Genomic DNA, 4,755 nt, shown 5'->3' with positions numbered 1-4,755 from the left:
GGACACTATAAGTTATAGTAGCTACATCAACATTTAATCACTATACGCTGTAGCAGCTAACTGTCCATAAAACTGCTATAACGTGTAGCATCTACATGATAAGTCATCATATTAGTATCTTCATTTTCTATAAGATATTGCCCCTAAACATTTTATGTGCGCTTGTACATCAACTAGGTAAAAAATGATTTTTAAATTGATTTTTCCTACTATACTACACCGAGTGTGCTTTGCTGCTACACGTGCTAGCAGCTACTTCGACACATAACTGCCACAAGTTGTAGCAACTGACTGTCAATGTCGCTGCTATGGGTAGTAGTCTATTGGGAATGTTAGCTGCTACAATGATGTAGTAGGTCTTGCTTCGACAAATACCTTATTACTGTCCGCTGTAGCAATTAGGCAGTAGTTGCTGCTACACCTTCCTTTTTTTTTTTTTGGTTACGCTCGCAATTGCTAAAACGTTAAAGTCTAAGTCTATTTACCCTGTTGACAAAACTTGTGTGGACATATGACATCTACTAAACAATATTAAGTTCGGGAGTAGGGGCATCGCTTCGCCTCCTTGGAAACTAGTTATAATTATTTTTCTTTGGTTTGTGTTCATTGGATCTCTTCACCTCCTTTGAAACTAGTTATAATTATTTTCCACGCCCTGCAATAGCAGAAATGCATTAAAGAGCAACTTACATGGAAACCATAGTTAGCAGCAAAGATCATATTGCATGGAAAGAAAAACCAATAAAATACGAAAACTATGGAAAAAATGGAGCCTATTTGATGTCAAAAGCACCATCTTCAAAAACAAACCTTTATTTATTTATTTATTTTTAAAAAAAAATGTTCTATGAGAGGATTTTGTTTCATGCTCATGGATTAATTGGCATTTGGAATATCTAGAAGACATTGAAGTTATTCTTTGTTGACTGTTAAAATATCTGTGTAAATCCTATACCATAATAAAGGCCGTATATTCTGTCTACATATATAGGGAGAAACCTGTTTCCAATTCAGTGAAGTCTCTTTAAGGTAGTTTATGCTCTCTTCCTTTTTGGCTGCAAACAATGCCTTTGAAGGTTAAGAAAAAATATGAATCATAACTAAAAGAGTTGATTGGAAATTTTGATTCTTGCAAAACCTATAAAATAGAAGTGCTTCTGCTTAATGAAAAATACACTATCTATTTACAATGTAAGATATAATACCTGTCACCAAGGTAAAATACGCCATTGTTTTTCATTATATCCCCATTTAGGGAGATAGTTCCATCACTTATATAAGGCATAGCACATTGCATACCAGATCTGGTTTTATACACTTGCAAGAGAGAAAATAAGTTATAAAGGAGAGTCTCACGAAGGCCAAGTCCATTAGGTGTGATGTAAGCCAAGTGCATACGGTCCAGATCAGTCATATTAACAGCAAAACCTATAAATTCAGGTGGAGTTTCCCCATTAGCTAGTCTTGGCTTCAGCAAAGCAAGTCTCCTTTGTAGATCCTCAGGTATAAATTCACCAACATAAGGTCTGGAAAAAGAGAAAAGGAAATCAAAATTCAAATCCTATGCAATACATTTTAACCAGGAAAAGGTGGTAGGGTATGATTAATTCAATTTATAAATACTTGCCTCAAATTCTCAATACAATAGACGAGATATCTTGCTTGTATATTTCGTGCAACAGAGAGACCAAGTCCATTAAGACCAGATCTTCTCTCTATCATGCCATCCTTATTATATTTCTCAAGAGCCATAACACCTTCATATGTCTTGCAAACTACAGCCATCATATTCTCCAAGCCTAAGTACTCTGATAAAATCCTACAGAGAGTTATATAAGGAACATGCTATCAGAAATCTCTTGTAATATGCTCCCGGATGGCTAGTGGTCAGTCAACAAAATTAACCTGGGGATTGACTAAATCACTTGACCTGCTAAGGTTATCGTCATGCACTTTCCCAAGTGTTGCTACTACACCCAGCACATCCTTCGTCAATGGTAACTTTGCTGCTAGTGGACCATGATCAAGTTTCATATAATATATTAGACCAGCCACGCTTCGATCTTGCTTAGTATGTTTTCAACAGTATGATTTTCAGATTTCTCAGGAGATACAATGTTGTTTTCAGTTTCCAGAGCTCTAGAATGATATTGGCCAAGTTCAACTGTGGAAAATTCCTTTATCAGGGCACAGGACTACAAGAAAACATTATGCAACAGTTACAAAAAAGAACAATTCAACTATCAGAGTGCCATCATCAAAGAGAAGAAGTTTTATCGATGGATATAGAATAAGAAACATTGTTATTTTATTTGGTTCTAGTGCTAAAGGAAGATAGATATTCCACCTTGCAAATCTAGAATCGATTCATCAATTCCATCAATCTGAGCCTTGAGAAATTTTAGGTTGTTCTCATGATGTTTAATTTTCAGTCCCAGTTTTTGTAGCTCTTCTTCTAATTTCTGAAAGATTAAAGATAAGAATCATAATAGGGGTCCATAATCACATATAGTTCAAACAAAAAAAGTTTGAGAGTATTGAGAACTATCAGAGTTGATATATATAGGCAGCGAACCAGAAAAAAATCAACATCTAGAAGAAGTATAAGAAGATATATTCAGAAACAAGCCCATATTATAATGCAAGTAGAACAAAACAACAATTCAATGTTTAGACATTGCTAACCTGCGAATGGCTCATTATGGTGTCCATGTTTAGGAAATCATCTTCACGGATCTCTTTCTCCGGCATTGCATGAACCAACAAAGTTCCAGCAGCAGATCTCTCTTCTTGCGCTCAGAAAGAGCACCACCACTTATGAAAATAAAATGTAGTTCGAGAAAAGTTATAGCCCTAGACACAAATCGCGACGCTAAATCATTCTATATACAATGCCGGATCTGAGATTTTGAGGCCTGAGACGAGTACAAAATATGGTACTCTCAAAGTTTAATATTCATATATTTTTTATCGATATAAATATAATAATATTTGAAATATGAAATCTAGGAATAAAATATAGACAAAATATATTATCAAAAATAATGTCGTAAGCAAATACTAAAAAAATAAAAAAAAATCCAAACAAAAAATAAAATTCATGTTCTCAACTAATACTTGAATATTATTTGGCTCGCATTTTTTGAATTAAAAGTATTGATTAAATTTTCATAATCAACTTTCTCAATGATTTTTTCTCAATAGATAATATAGCTAACCAATTTGGTCTTTCTTGCGACATAGTTAATCAAAGATAAATTTTAATCAACTTCAACTTGAAAAAAACTCCTTTCGGTATATGCAACTATAACTGGTATAGTCAGCAAAATTCGATAAGTGATGTAGTCATTTGGATAACAACCATTCATTATTTTCAAATAATTCAGCACACCAATTGCTCTTGTTGCTTCTCTAGATAATGAGTGTCTTAATAACTTTAGTTCTAGAAACAAATTTGATCCATCAACATCGAAACACCCATCATGTGTTAATGAATTTTGAAAATTGACACATGAGCTCAAGAGACCATTATCATTAATAGACAACAACTTCTCCAAACTAAATAAAAATTCAAAGGTTTTTTCGTACTTTTGAAATTGCTCAAACTGAATTTCAAGTGAAGAAAGAGCTTGATCAATTAAAAATATGAAGTAATTAACTCAAAAAGATTCTTTAGAAGATTGAGGTACCTTTTCACTGTTGATCTTATCAAATTATCTTTTTCTTGATGCACTTTTCTAAAAAAAAAAAAGGTTTAATTCCTATTTCACTTGCAATATGTTCAACTACAACCAAGTTTTGATCAAATCTAGATTTTTTTGAACTCTTAGAGAAAAGAAATAAGCTCCTCCCTCTCTTCAGCGTGTGAATGTTTGATGAATCTATTGATTTCTTCTTTCTTATTTAACGTTTTTTTCAATCGGTCAATTTCTTTTCTACATAATCATATTTAAAACTAAGATAGAATATTTTTTTAGGATACAGATTTAGATATGACTTATTTATCAACTATTACTTATGAACTTCTTAAAAATAAGTTTATGAATATATCAAACTAATAAGTTTTTTAAAAAATTCGGTGCCCTAAATTTTTTTGGGCCTGAGGCACTTGCTTCTCTTGTTACACTACAGGTCCGACCCTGTCTATATATTTCATATGAGGCGGAAATCGTCAACCTGCGCTGCATACCTAAAATTCACAAAACCTAAAATAATACGATGGGTTTGAACTTTCAGAAGGCGGAAGCAAGCAATGACCTCAGTTTCTTCCCGAAGGTGCAACGGTCGATCAAAAATCTTCCCGCATCAAATATCATGCTTCGTCCAGTAAGAACTAACGAGAAAGACAAAGACCGATCCGAGATTGCAGAAGAATCAACGGGAAGCGGGACAAAGGTAAAGAAGGGAAGCAAATTGGGGGGAACGATTCGGTGGGATCCACTTACAGAAGATGATAGAAACTCGTCGTCCGAAGTGAGGAGGCAAAGGATTTGTTATTTATTTATTTAAAACACGACCATGTTTAACATTTTTACTAAAGTAGGAAAAAAAATAATATGGAATTAACTCCGCCCATGATGACCAGTCATGGCCGGTCCCAAGCCCGGATAAAGGAGGAGGGTTGCATTAGGTTGTCAGTCAGCGTTAAACTATGACAAATATTCAATGAATGAATCCATTAAACTATTTGTGCTAATGTTAGGTTGTTCCCCGGAAGGAACGCGTTGCAGGGTCCGACTGTAATGTCTCGGCAAT

The 4,755-nt window shown here is 34.2% G+C and overlaps 1 pseudogene; it reads right to left on the bottom strand.

Moving 5' to 3' along the window:
* Positions 1–603: 603 nt before the first annotated feature.
* On the bottom strand, positions 604–2,751 carry LOC121969075 (annotated as a pseudogene).
* Positions 2,752–4,755: the final 2,004 nt, after the last annotated feature.

This window comes from Zingiber officinale, chromosome 4A (assembly GCF_018446385.1).
Source record: "Zingiber officinale cultivar Zhangliang chromosome 4A, Zo_v1.1, whole genome shotgun sequence".
Classification (NCBI taxonomy): domain Eukaryota; kingdom Viridiplantae; phylum Streptophyta; class Magnoliopsida; order Zingiberales; family Zingiberaceae; genus Zingiber; species Zingiber officinale.
The sequence above is the reverse complement of the archived record's forward strand: the minus strand, read 5'-3'. Positions and strand labels throughout refer to the sequence as shown.